We start from the raw sequence: 15655 nt of genomic DNA, 5'->3' as shown, positions 1-15655 counted from the left end.
TAATTGTATATTGAAATGTATTTTTAAAATTTATTCTCTACTATTTCTTGCTCTTTAAAATATTTTAGCTAAATAGAAAAAATACATTTATCTTCACATTTATGTGTTACAGTGTGCATAGACTATTTTGCAGATAATGAAATAGAAGCTTCTACTAAATTTAGTCAGTGAATAGGTGTTCCTGCATTCATAGGTAAAATTATGTGCATTTACTGTCAAAAAAAAGAAAGAAAAGAATTTTCTATATTCAAATAAATATGGAATTACCGAAAAGGTGGTGTATATATTTGGGTAGTATTCCACTCTGTATATTCATCTATGCTAAAATATACTAAATTATATAGAGGTGGGTAAGAAGGAGTACAGATAATAGAATGAGATACTTGTAATTGACTTAGTTTTGCCATTAGATCCATGACTTCAGGACTTTGTTTCATGTAGTTCTCAATCTAAAAAACACAGAGAAAATAATAATGCCTATTATCCAGTGTTTTTCAAAAGACTAAAATATTGATCCAAGTACAGCAATTAGCACAGGACCTGAGGCACAGTGCCTGTCTCAACATTTATTAGTTTATTATTAACTGCTGTTATTATTGTTAGTGCAACTTTTCTTCAGCATTCCCAAATATCTACTAGGCCATCATATCTTTTATCTACAAAAAAGTATTGTTGTCACTCATATTTACAAAAAATTTACTTCATTCATATAAAACATACTCGATTTCCATAAAAATCCCCTTTAATTGTGTGTGTGTGGGGGGTGAACACCTATCTGCTGCTAGGTAGTAGCTACAGAAGCAACCATTTATTTTCCTTCCTGTAAACTTTGTGTATTTTGGCAGTCAGTGAAGCCATGGCATACAGGTGAGGCTGTATGCAGCCCAGTCGTCTAAACTTAGGTAAGAACATTCTAAGAAGTAAAAATGTAATTATTTGAAAATTAATCATAAGAAATTACTGCACTCATTTTAGTTGTCACAATCATATTATAGTTCTGTTTTTGCTTAAAGAGTACTTGTCTTTTAGAGATACATCAAAGTATGTACCTATGAAATAATTTAATGTCTTGGATTTCCACATATATAATCTGGAAGGGAAGCAATAGATGAACAAAATTAGACATACTGTTGAAATTAGAGTATATATGCATATGTTTTATTTTACTATTCTCTACACTTTTGCAAATATTTGAAAAAATTCTGTATTAGTTCCTTTTACACTGCTATAAAGATACTACTCAAGACTGGGTAATTTGTAAAAGAAAGGAGGTTCAATTGACTCACACCTCCAGATGGCTGCAGAGGCCTCAGGAAACTAGTCATGGTGGAAGGCCAAGGAGAAGCAAGGCATCTCTTACATCTCTCTGGCAGGAGAGAGACGAAGAGAGACAGAAAGAGAAAGGAGAGCGCACAAGAAGGGAGAAGAACCCCACACTTACCAAACAACCAGATCTCCTGAGAACTCTATACAACAACAGCAAGGGAGAAGACCACCCCTATGATCCAATCACCTCCCACCAGGTCCCTCCCTTGACACATGGGGATTACAATTCAAGATGAGATTTGGGTGGGGACACAGAGCCAAACCATATCAAATTCATAAATTAAAATAACTAACAAGTGTAAATGAATAAAGTACATTTTTCTATGCCTTAATTCTTTTTGCTGGTCTTTGAAAATCTGATTCTCAGCAGCCTCACCTGTATGCCATGGCTTCACTGACTGCCAAAATACACAAAGTTCACAGGAAGGAAAATAAATGGTTGCTTCTGTAGCTGCTACCTAGTAGCAAATAATAGGTGATCAGCCCCCACCCACCCCCGACACACGCACAATTAAAGGGGATTTTTATGGAAATCGAGTATGTTTTATATGGATGAAGTAAATGTTTTGTAAATGAGTGACAACAATACTTTTTTGTAGCTAAAAGATAGGATGGCCTAGTAGATTTATGAGGCTCTGTATAGTTGGGTGAAGTATACTGATATACTGATAAGATAGCAAGGAATAAGGCAATTTCAGTATAAAGTTATATCACAGTAATAAAAATATGCTAGCAGTGACTGTATGATGAATTTACCATAACTATTATAAAAGCAAATACAATTCCAAACTTTTGCAAATCTACCCTTGTGGAAAAGCTTTCTTAGTAACAGATGGGATATTTGGGAATCAAAGGGGAAACGTATGAGTAACGTTGAACTTTATTTAACCTAACCAAATCTCACATAATTGATATAAGGAAGTTTAAAAATCATCCCAGAATAAATAAATGCATCTCATAAATAAATGTACCATATATATATGATATTGAAATACATTTATGAGGTACATTTACATATAAATATATCCCATTTTAGCCTAATTTTTTCAATTTCCCTTATTATGTTTCCATTATTTTACCAGAATAACATTATTCTTTATGTAGACAAACTTGCCATGAAATTCATTGCTAAGTAATTGTTGTGGTGGAGAATGTTGGACTCCCAAAGAATTTTTATGATAAGGGGGTATTGTACTTCAAAGTCGCTTTTAAAAGTGACTTTGGTAACTGATGTGTAATTGGATCTACTCTTGCAAGTGTCCTAAACTATTCTAAAATTTTTGGCTTTATCTTTTGCAAATATATGACTTTCTGACAACCAGATACTGGTAATTAAATATAGATCCAGTATAAACACGAGAAGTCATAAATCATAGAATCATTTTTAAACTAGCATAGTGTACTGTGTATGTACTTCAGAAAACCTGGAGCATGTTAAGCTTTCTCAAAATGAAGAAAACAAAACCACCTTCATTGGACTTGAGATATCTTATTATTAGCATTATTAGTGTGATGGCTGTTCTACCTAGTGATTAACAAAAGGAATAGAGACAAGCTTCTAATTTGTGAAAGCTAAACATTTTTTAAAAACCGTATCCTATTTTACCTCAGAAAAACATCCTGACCTATCATTTAATCCTAAGGATCAGACTATAGAAAAGCAGTCATCTCCATTTTAAAAAGTTTAAATGGACAATATTTTTCTTATAAATATATAGCATGTTTTTTAAACTAAATATATTGACACTCATGGACATAATTCATATTTTTCTACTTAAAGGATTATTTGCATGCAGCTTAATTTATTGAGCACCATGAATGCACCAAGAAGTCACAGAGGGCTACTATTCTTTTTAGCCTGATATTCTTAGCTTATGGCAGAGTTTATCATTCATAAATATTTTCTTCCAGTGTTAAGTTAATGCTAATGATTTATAAAAGAAAATAAAATATGTCCATATTAGATGACAAGAAAAAATAGTGCTTGGAGTTTTATAATTTGGGATACATTTTCTTTTTTCAAACATACAAAAGTCCCTTCTCAACCTACATGTAATCATTATAGGATGTTACTCACCATTAACGATAACCCTTGACTTTTGTCATACTCTCAAGTGGTAGGCTGAAAAAATAAAAGTAGACTTAGGTTGTGACATGATCATGTATTCTTTTCAGCTGGATATAGGCAGTATAAGTGTGAAGTTACATTCCATTCATCATGATAACATGATGTGAAGGATGCAGTATAGGACCCACACTTCTGAACTCAGTCATTCTCCTCCACATGATGCTTCTTGATTTGCACTCTGAATTACAGAACAACTCTTTCAATTTAGCTGACAGGCTAATTTAAGCAATCCTAAATATACAGTAAGTCCATCAGATGTTTCAAAATACAATTCAAAATTTCATATTTATTAAAACCCATTATAGTCTTTCGATTTTGTTCTTTGTGCACAAGTCTCCTGATAAGGATTGCCTCCTTGGGGTAGCCCGTAAAACCAAAGCATAACCTTATGACAGAAGGAAGAATTGACAAAGACATGTCACTGTATTTCACATATGTGTATTTTAAAGAAATTGAAATCCAAATGTCTTCATTAGATATAAAGTATCAAAATTTGGAGGACTAGTCCAAAGAAGAAAGATTTAATACACAGAACACATTTTCTCATCCATAGTTCACCATTGCTCCATCTGTAAGGCCGCACCTTTCTACAGAAGTACATTGCCTTGCTGAGAATTAAAAAGAAAATTTTATATTCCAGTGCTATTTCTTTTGCAGCACCAAAACTTTATTTTTAAAAGAATCTTTTGATTAATACAGTGGCATGTTAAGTAAGCACATCCTTCATGATCCTTTCATTTTGTCATGAGGCAGAGCACTCACAAACTCTGAGATAAATAAATGTTATTTTAAACATTTTTTTTCTGTGTTTTTTTTTTTTTTTCCTAGCAGCAATAAAAAACTAATACAGGTGGGTGGGTGGAAGAAGAAGGGGCAGGAAACTGAGGAAGAAGGATGTAAGTAAAATCACCTTATTTCTAATGTTCTAATTCTTAAGGAAATGGGAATAAGGCTCATGTTTGCTCTTTTTCTGTGCTTCATAACATATATACAATATTTTATATGTTTTGGTATCTATCTCACCTTATGAGAAAACAGTTAAAAGCTCTGGCACTATTTCACTCATGGATCTGTGGCAAAAGGAAGTTATAGTAGACTATCATTCTTTTCAAATGAAAGTTTTTCCTTTCACGAAAAAGAAATACAGAACTCATATCTAACAATTCCATTTCCCTACATAATTTGCACCAAAAGCTAGTTCCTGAGTCTATTTCATCAGGTTTCTGACCAGCATGCCCAGTGTATTCTGAACCAGCTGAGAAGCAGACACAAGGATCAGATGGGACTCCAGATTTTCATTCTCTCCAGTACAGCGAGATTAGAAAACAAAGCTTGACTGCCAGAACAAATTGCACCATACTCTTCCTTCTTCTGAAATTAAATTTACCTTCCCAAGCAGACGAACAAATAATCAACATGGTAAACTTACCATGGTAAGTTGACCATGGAGAAGAGAAAGCAGAGTGGAAAGCACATACTATGTGAAAGGCAATTTATTGATTCCTGCAGGAGCACAGTGGGCTACACTCTGGCTAAACAGTGGGCAGGATCTTGCAAGGAATGGTCTAATCTGATTACAGACATTCACTAGCTTTTCAGATGATACATGTTCAAGTCTTTGATGAAACCACAGGTAATAAAGTTACTTTCTGGCTTATGTTGTTTTTAACAAGATATAAGCATCATTGGCAGAATAACAATAAGTATTATTTTTGTCAGAATAATTTAAGTGGAATAACTTCATTAGAAGATATGTTTGGCCTGTGAATAATGGCAGTCTAAAACCTTATATATGCTGCTAAAACTTTAATAATATAAGACTAATCTTCATAATAAAGGTGATGAGACGGAGGCACCAGGAAGAACATCTTGATGCCAAAATACGTTAGCTAGCTGGACTTGTAAGAGGTATGGCATTAGCTATTTTCCCTTACGCAAAAATCTGCAGATGCCTATAAAAACTGTAGAACTCCTTTGAAGTCTGTTACTGATTTTAACATGTGTGTGTGTGTCTGTGTGTGTGTGTGTGTGTGTTTATGAGAGAGTCTCGCTCTGTTGCCCAGGCTAGAGTGTAGTGGCGCTATCTTGGCTCACTGCATCCTCTGCATCCCAGGTTCAAACGATTCTCTTGCATCAGTCTCCTCCAGAAGCTGGAACTACTGGCTCCCGCCATCACACTTGGCTAATTTTTGTATTTTTAGTAGAGATGGGGTTTCACTATGTTGGCCAGGCTGGTTTTGAACTCCTGACCTCCAGTGACCCACTCGGCCTCCCAAAGTGCTGGGATCACAGGCATGAGCTACCTTGCCTGGCTGATTTTTTTTTTTTATTGAATAAGAATTTACATATCAATTTATGACATGTATTTTATATAATATATAAAAATGTATATTATAAAAGTATGATGTATTTAATCTTCCCCTGAAAACATCACTAATCGTCAAGAAATGCAAATCAAAATCACAATGAGATATCATCTTACCCCAGTTAGACTGGCTATTATTAAAAAGACAACAAATAACAGATTATTTTGGGTGAGGATGTGGAGAATCGGGAATGTTTGTGCACTGTTGGTGGGAATGGAAATGAGCACAGCCACCGTGGAAAACAGTATGGAGATTTCTCAAAAAACTAAAAACTACATAATCTAGCAATCCCACAACTGGGTATTTATCCAAAAGAAAAGAAATCAGTATATCCAAGGGATGTCTATACACAAATATTTATTGCTGCACTATTCACAATAGCAAAGATATGAAATGAACCTAAGTGTCCATCAATGGATGAATCGATGAAGAAAATGTGGTTTGTATACACAATGGAATGCTATTTGGCCATAAAAAAAGAAAGAAAATTCCCGTCATATGCAGCAAACATGGATGGGCCTGGAGGTCACTATGTTAAGTGAAAAAAGCCAGGCACAGAAAACTTCACAGGTTCTTCGGTGAGCGCTAAAAACATTCATGCATGGAGGCAGAGAGTAGAATGATAGATACCAGAGGCTGGGAAGGTTTGTGGTTGGGAGAGGGGTATGAAGAGAGGTTGTTGCATGGGTATAACCATATAGTTAAATAGAAGGTACCAGTTCTAATGTTTGATAGCAGACTAGGGGGACTATAGTTTGCAAGAATGTATTATATATTTTAAAGCAGCTAGAAGAGAGAACTTGAAATGTTTTCAACACAGAGAAATGATACTCGAGGTGATGAATACCCCCAAATACCCTGAATTAATCATTATACAATCTATGCATGCAACAAAATGTTACATGTACTCTATATATGTAAAATACTCATATATATATATATGAATAAAGAATATATCAATAAGAATAAAGGAAAAACTTATCAAACAGAATTTTGAAAAAGTGGTGTAGTGAACACATTTACCACCATCTTATATTAATCTTTTTTCTTCTGGCATACTCAGCATCAAGGATAGAAGCATTACTAAAATTAACTTAATTGCACTAAAGACAAAGGAGAACGGTGAATGTAACTTGAAGCATATTAAGGAATGCCTGAGTTTCTGAACACAAGCTTATCCTTATCTTTAAAAGCCAACTACAGGAGTATGGTTCTTTTTTACTATTAGACACTTCTGTGACAGGGTTGTTAGCACCTGTAGCTACCGAAAAATAATCCCAAACATGACTTCACATAGTGCTGGGAGTTTGACTGCTGTCAGATCTTTTCTCCATCTTCCCTTGTTTGACTCTGTAACAAAGGGGACTGATCCTCACAATTATTCTTTCCCAGTCTGCTTTGCAACTTGGCTGCCTACTGGGTCCAGCAATGGGAAGCACTGCCGGGAGACTGAAGGTTCTTTTTAAGTGAATGAAAACTATACTGGAATATCTATTTTGACTTCATAGAGTGAATGAGCTTGCTTCCAAGATACTAATGGAAAATAAATAGTATCTTTATCCTTGTTAATTATTTTAACTTGCTAATGATGTGCATTGAATTCTAGTTTAGAATTTATTTGAAGTCTAGGAAAATAGTAAATATTTTGAATAGTTTTCTCACTCCTAGAAATTTTAGTATATTGGAGTAAAACATATTACAATTCTTAGAGGGTAGTGAATAATATATATACCTATTTATTTCAATCACAAAATAATGATATAAAAGAGTATAGTTTTCAAATCAGAACACAGCAAGCAAAAGCAAGTGGTCAAAAAATATTAGTTACTTTAACTTAACCTTTGGAATATAACATTGTTTATCACTCCCTATATCTCAATATCTCTCTGTCACTGACTTTTGTGGGACAATGCTCTTTTACAGTTACCTTTTCTCTGAACTTTCTTTAGAAACCACTTCACATTTTACATTTCTAAAGTATTTCATCTTTTATTCTATTTCAGTCTTGCTCTATAATTTATCTTCATGGTGACCTCAGCTTTAATTATCCTAATATGGTTCATACTAGTAACTGCAACATTTATAATTCCATGTCTGTGCCCTCTTCTGAGCAATGTTAATTGAGTATTAACTCTGGAGATCTGTTAACTTTGATCATTGAAAGTGGGCATTTAGATGTCTCTGTTACCAGTCGGAGTTGCGTTAGATATCAGGAGATGGTAGAAAACTTCAGTGAGATCATTTAGGCCCTCAGAGTATGGCTAGAGGTTAAACACCACATTGAAATGTAGAAAAATAAATAAATAATGGTCACCAATAAAGAAATACTTTCAAAAGTCCTTGTAATGAAGGAAGATATTCAAATATTCATTCATTTGACAAATTACTTACTATTTTGTTGCCTTTACTGCTTGGTAGATGATTAGCCTTTTGTTCAAATAGTCACTGCAGCAATTATAATGTGTTACATGTATATTTATATACTCATGCTGATTAGATTATGATCATTTCAAAATGTGGATCACTCTTATTCATGTTTATATTTACAGTACTCAGTACTGTAAATGTACAGTACTCACTGGCTTTATAGACATTCACTTTCAGGAAGAAAGTTTTTTATCAGCTAATAAACTTTACAAGTGAACTTAAAGAAGAAAAATCTTAGCTAGAGTGATTAAGGAAAACATTACCAGTTTTCATAGAAGTCTGTATCAAACCAGTTTGGAGGATTGATCTAGAGTAGGTCATTGATCAAGATTGATGGCCCCCAGACCAGTCTATGATTCAGAAATATAGGACCATCATAAGTTTGATTTTGACTAGCTTCTGTATTAAAGGTAGCCCAATTTGGTGGAGGCAAATTCAGCAACTAGAATCATCATGGAATTACACTACATTTGCTGAGGAACAATGATATTGATCAGGCTATCTGTTCACTTAAAAATGGTACCACAGTCAGCCTATGAAAGTACAGAATAGAGAGTACAGGGTTCATCCCTACAAGCCAAGGAGTTAGATTGTCAGTTCAGTTATAGGTTCTGAGTGTAGTTTTAAATCAACAAGAGAATTCCAGTGCTCATTAGGAACTAGAATAAGCTATTAAAGAATTACTAGGAAGATAGGAGAAAACACTGGCTTGGTGGGATTTCTGGTGTTCAGAGTTCAACCACAGAAACCGCTGTACACAAAAGTTTCAACATCAAGTATATGTAAACATCTTGATATGAAGTAAGCCAAGTGGCTTTGCTTTCAGATTAAAAGTAGATGTGAATAAACTCGAAGGAAACTATAAAGGATGAGAACTAGATGATAAAACTTTAGAAGAACAAACAACATCAATAGTTTCCAGCAATGTAACTATTAGCTCCCTTAAGAAATGTCAATATAAAATTATACTCAGTATTCATTGTTTTATACACCTTAGTACTGATGGGAAATATTGTTTCTTCCATAATTTTGGTGTTTCTTCCAACAAGGCAGGATTCAAAATGTGATATATTTGATGTCTTTATTTTCCTACATACACACCTTTTGTGACATCATAATTTCTTACTTTCTTCTCAGTGTGTGGACTTAAGGAACTTTACTAGATTTTACCATTCCTACCATAAAGAAATTGTAAACACAATGATAAAGTCATTTTATTACTAGCATGTCCTGGGGAGCTTCCTAACTTAATCTGTGTGGAACAGACTCATCACTGGTATGTACTTCTCTTCCTAGAAATCCAACAACACTACATTTCCAGCCTCTCTTGAAATTACATTGGAATCATATGACTGGCTTCTGACTGTTGAAATGTGGCAGAAACTAATGCTGGCCTTTTCTTGAGTTGTGTGTTTGTCCTCACTGTGTTCCATTTCAACTGTGGTCATGGAGATCATATGTTCAAGATGGCAGCATAGTAGGATGGAAGAGCCTCCGCCCCTGGGTCCCTACTTGCCCAACTCATGTCAGTGTATTGATGTGAACAAGAAATAAGCTTTCATTGTGTTATGTCATTGAATTTGGGTGATTATACATTATAAATACTTGTATCAGTTCATTTGACTAATACTTCCAGCCTGAGGTAACTGTTTTCCACTTTGCGATAGTAACAACATGTTTATATATCTCTTATGATTTTTATTTCAGCACCTTATTAGTCTTTTTGTTGTTTACCTCCTCTTTCTCTTTGTCTTTCATAAGTTCCTTAAGGACAAGGACTTTGCAAGACAATGCATATATGGAAAACTGTAGATGCACAAAACATGAGTAGTGAATGAATATTTAGATGCATTAGATTTTAAAATAGTTACATTCAAAGTATTAATTAATGCTGAGTTTTTGAGATTCCATTAGTCAAATAATAGTTTACATGTTATAGTCCTAAGCCAGGTAGAGAAAGTAGCATGAAATTAAAAAGCGAATTTTTAAAAAATTATTATATTCCTTTAACACTACTATAGAAGTCATATCCTGAGTTGATAGAAATAAGTTAGGCATTACAAAAGTCATCACCTTTGTGCCACATGATTCATTGATTTCTTCTAGGTATGGATTTTTGTAAGTCAAAAATAGAAATAAAACTTCTACTGTAGTTGCTAATATTCTTTTAAAGATTTTAGAGGAAAAAACTTGTTTTGTATCATATTACAAAAAATGAACTTTGTTTCACATTGGAAATGAGTACACTCAATAGTACCCTCTCTCCCCAATAACTCTTAGTCATAATAGCAAAAATTGTAACCATATATATGTGTATAGTATATGCATCTGTACATGCAAGTACCCATGTATGTGAGTAATCATTTAGACACTATGCTCAAAACAAAAAAAGAAAATCTTAAATGTCAGAAATGATAAGGATTACTAAGAAACTAAAGGGGGGTGATAAAATTAAACAATGACTTGATAACCTAGAATGTAAGTAAGAGCCTGAGAGAGAATGGCACACAGTGGCAGCATATTAAGTTTCTCCAGACCCAAGGAAAGTAGAGACTGGAAATATTAAGAGAGTTGGAGCAACACAGAGTAAGTTTGACCATCAAACCGTGGAATTTACCTTTGACTGCAGAATTCTGTACTCAGTTAAACCCATTGATATATGGGATGAAGACATTTTCCTAATATATAGGAACTCAGTTTACAACCAAAACACTCCCAAAATACTACTAAAGAAATTAGTCCATTAATAATGAAAGTGAATTCTATGAGGAGGTAGTGAGTTGAAAAAAGTGTAATGGTGTACCACAGCCAAAAAAAGTAGAATAATATGTCACCATGTAACTTAGCTAACACTTGGAAAAATACAGAACAATTGTATCTTTTCCTGAGCTACAAACACTAGATATACTAGCTAAAAGCACTAACAAAATAATGAACATATATACACACACTACTAGTGAACAAATGGTATATACACTAATAGTGAACATTATATATATAATATACACTATTTATTATACAATATATATTCTATATATACTACTATTAGTGAGCATATATATATATATTTTTCCATCATAGCTGAAGTAAAAAAAAAAAAAAAAGAAAATGCGACTTGAAGCTCCCAGAAAGAAACTTAAAACTTCATTCATCCAGAATGAAGAGGGAATGTAAAGACAAAATGGAAAATTCACTATTTCATGCTTTGAGAGGAGGAATCAGCCCAAATATAGACCCTACATCTAGGAGACTAGAGTTTTAATGGCCAATAGCAAGAGAAAACATGGCACTGGGTCTTAATTCGGTATAGAGTTGGAAATGAGACTTCTAAATAAAGCTGGGACTTGCAAGGTTTGTCCATTCAAGACAAATAAAGAAGAGAGTCTAAAAAAAAAAAAAAAAAACAAAAAAGCTGTATCCCAGTGGAATGATAGCCAAATCTTCCCTATACCAGGGCTTTGATGGCAAAAACAAAACAAAACAAACAAACAAACAAAAACACCACCAAAGAAGGTCTTACGTTAGAAGTAAGTCCTCCAAGCTTCTATACAACTCCATGCACATGGCACTGTTTAGGTAAGTGAGGAGGGTGGCAGGGGGCTGGAAGATGAGGCTTAGGCAGACTCACAAATGAAACTTAGGAAACCACAGTAAGAAAAACATTTATCATAACGCAAAACCAGTAAACAAGGGTCTGTCTAAATGGCCTTATTAGACTCTTTAAGCCAATCTTTCAGAACAGACATGCATGATAATTTCCTTTCTGCCACAAGCATAAGAAAAAAGATTTCTCTTCGCTGGTATTGAAAGACATTATCTTAAAATCCCTAAATAATGATGATTTTTAAAGAAGGATATTGTATTAGTTTCTCAAGCCTGTTGTAACAAATTATCATAAACTGGGTGGCTTCTAACAGCAGAAATTTACTCTTTCACAGTTCTGGAGTCTAGTCCAAAATTAAGATGTTGGTAGAGTCATTCTCCTAAAGAAGAATCCTTCCTTGCCTCTTTTGGCTTCTGCTGGTTTCCAGCAATCATCAGCATTCCTTGATTTATAGCAGCATAACTCCAGTCTCTGCCTTCATCTTTGCAGGGCCTTATTCCCTAAGTCTCCTCTGTGTCTCTGCATGTCTCTTAAGAAGCTCCCTCACCTTCTTAAGAGTCCAGCATTGGATTTAAGGGCTGCCCTAATCCAGTATGACCTCATAGTAACTCGATTATACCTGCAAAGACCTTATTTCCAAACAAGGTCACATTCACAAATACCTGAGGTTGGGACCTCAACGTATTTCTTTGGGGGACACAATTCCACCCACAACAGACATGTAAATACTTATGATGATTCAAAAAATAAACATTCTCCTAATTTTCTGTTAAAGATTTCTCAACTTTTCTGGAGGAAAACTAACAATGATTATCAAAAGATGCAAAATTTCATATTCTTTGGCGTGACTTCATTTAAAAAACTATATCCTCAAGAAATAATTGGAAATAAGTAAAAATTAACAACAAATCTATAGAGTATCATGTATAATAAAAGAAAATCTTTATATACATATTATTTATATAATATTAAAGCCTTTAAATTATAGATCAAGTAATTTTAAAATATAGTAAAATGCTAATGAAATACTTTAAAGTAAAAAATAATATACCATAGTTTTTTTGAGGTATGATAGTTGTATGTTTAAAGAGTTTTTCTAGTTGACATTGTTTTTATTTTTTCTTATATGTATACTTTTCAAAGTTTCTCCAGTGGATATACACATGTGTTACTTTTATGAATCAGGAAAAAAATAAATAAAAGAGTGTTGTTCAAAAACCCACCTGTTCTAGTGGTCATTCCAGCTGCAATGATTTCTTAGTCTTCAGTTATAATAAATGGTATCTGTTCATCTGCTTTTTTGTCTTTTGCTTTCCTGTATTGTAATTGTGTCTTTCCTCTGGCTCTTTTGATCAACATTGTTATTGTTTTTCATGTCCTACTGAAATAATAATGTATTGTGTGTGATTACAGATCTGCTGAAGTACATAGAAAATGATTCTGCAAAACAGCTACTTAAAAAAATTGCAATGCTACAAAAACACAACACACTCCATAAAACATGCTGAGAAGTTATGCTGTTTCACAAACATTTCAAAAAACCATCCAGAAATGGTAGCAATGCAGCCAAAGCAAAAAGTGTAAGGAGCAAGGAAGAACACAAGCCACAAATCAGAAACTAAGGAACTGAACAGCTAAAATACACCCAGAATTATTGTATTATTTTAATACAATTGTTAAATGATTTGTTATCCCCTTTTCAATAAAAGCCATAGCCTAACAAATAGACTCTCTATAGCACTTATTTTATGAATGCATGTTGTTAATATTTTAAATATTTAATGTCCAGTGTGTGTTGAGCACTACTGATATCAATCCAGGAAATCCACTCTATTGGCCTGTAACATAGGAATTTATAATTTCATCAAAACCAATGCCCTGACATTTAGAACAATGTGGGACACATCTTTATCCTGTTCTGTGCCCCAGGAAAGTTATATCTTTATATATTTTATCAACCAGGTTCTCTTGTCCTCTGGATCCTAGTTGAATTTGTACAATGGAAGTTACCAGCAGGAGATCAGAAGGGAGAGAGGTCTGGTTATTTATTTCTCCTATCCACCCACTATCGGTCATGGTTTGGTGGTGGCAACGGTCCACTATCCAAGACAGAGTTACTGTTGTGCAACTTTGATGTTATCGACACACCACTTGGATGTAATCTCTTAATTGTTCCCCATTCTTGCCTATCAAGCCTAGGAGGTTTAAGGACTTCCCATCAACAATTCTCCTCAGGTGATTTTCTATCACCTACATCTTCCCTTGTATAAAAAACCTGTATACTCCTTGTATAAAAAACCTGTGAATAACTTCACCAATAACAAGGAGTTACAGATTCTCTTAATTGTCTCACAGCAATTCTCCTTGCCTCTAGGCGTATAGAAAGACATATTTCAACATACCACAAATATAAACTATAAAATCTGCTCCAAGGATGAGACAGCTTAAACAATAAGGATCTTGCGCATTCGCATTTCTGCTTATTCCTATGTACATACTTACCTTAAACTGTTTAAATGCTCCTTTGAGTGAACTATCTCCTACCTGGAAAACTTCTGACACCTTAATTTTTACCAAATTTGCCTTCAAGAAACCGACCTTTTAAAATGGATTTGTAACTACTGTTCTTCTATTCAATCTATGCAAAGAATCTCTTTGTTGAAATTAAATGAGACATTGTGAATTTGTGGCTTACATTGGTATTAGGCTTACTCAAATTATCACTAGTGGTGGCATGGGTGGAGGGTAAGGCATTTGCAAAACTTGTGGTAGTGAAGTCTTTCATCACTATGGTGATGATGATTATAAAAACCACATGATGAGCTAGCTTTTTCTAATTAGTCTAAAAACATGAAAAACGAGAAACACACTGAAAGCCTTGAATTCACAACTCAAATCATGGGTGGAGAGTCAACTGATTTTCAGGGCGTTCTAAAAAATACTAACTTATTTAGCCACAGAGAAGTTATGACTGAATACCCAGCCCAAGGCCTAATAACTAGGGTTAAACATTTGTAATTCCAATTAAATATGTAACATCTTCAGTCTCTTCTGTCAAGAGAAGGACATAGGCTTACCAGGAATAGCACTCTAAAAGATGGTATGGGAACATTTGGGCAGACACAGAAAGTCAAGATAGAAGTCACAGAAAATTCAAATCATTCTCAATAGTCCCTAGAAGAGAAAACTGCCTTTCCCCCTACTTTATGCTCTGAGAAAACAAGCCTCTCCTTGTATAAAAAACCTGTGAATAACTTCACCAATAACAAGGAGTTACAGATTCTCTCAATTATCTCTTACAGCAATTCTCCTTGCCTCTAGGCCTATAGAAAGGCATATTTGAACATACCACAGATACAAAACTATGAAATCTGCTTCAAGGATGAGACAGCTTAAACAATAAGGATCTTGCCCACTTGCATTTTCAGGAGTTTTGGTAACATAGGTGAAAATGATTTTTAAGAGGGGACCAAAAAAGCTAAAATAAGATTTATTTTAGCTAAATTTAGAGAAACTCACCTGAGATGAGCTAACATATTAGCTCAAGCCCTGGGAGTAAAGTTAACAGTCTACTTGGTCCATTAATCAAATGAAAACTGAACCCAGAAGAGAAATACTATCAATGCAGTGAAAATGGCAACACTTCCTGGAATGCTAAAGGAAGAAGTGTGAAGGTTTATGGAATGTTAGCGTGTATCTACTCTGTGCCAGTTGCTCACCCACCTCCTACTATTTTCCCAGGAAGTCCAGAGGATACTCTTTTCTGCAAGGCATTAGTAAAACCTCTTTTACTATCTTGTGATG

The 15655-nt window shown here is 34.2% G+C and overlaps 1 long non-coding RNA gene across 1 annotated transcript; it reads right to left on the bottom strand.

Moving 5' to 3' along the window:
- Positions 1-280: 280 nt before the first annotated feature.
- LOC111552381 lies at positions 281-13202 on the bottom strand. Its single transcript, XR_002734625.1, has 3 exons — positions 13075-13202; positions 3404-3448; positions 281-449 (listed from the first exon to the last, which is right to left on the bottom strand). It is a non-coding gene; the product is annotated as an uncharacterized LOC111552381 (long non-coding RNA).
- Between the last annotated feature and the right edge of the window lie 2453 nt (positions 13203-15655).

This window comes from Piliocolobus tephrosceles, chromosome 8, assembly GCF_002776525.5.
Source record: "Piliocolobus tephrosceles isolate RC106 chromosome 8, ASM277652v3, whole genome shotgun sequence".
Classification (NCBI taxonomy): Eukaryota; Metazoa; Chordata; class Mammalia; order Primates; family Cercopithecidae; genus Piliocolobus; species Piliocolobus tephrosceles.
The sequence above is the reverse complement of the archived record's forward strand: the minus strand, read 5'-3'. Positions and strand labels throughout refer to the sequence as shown.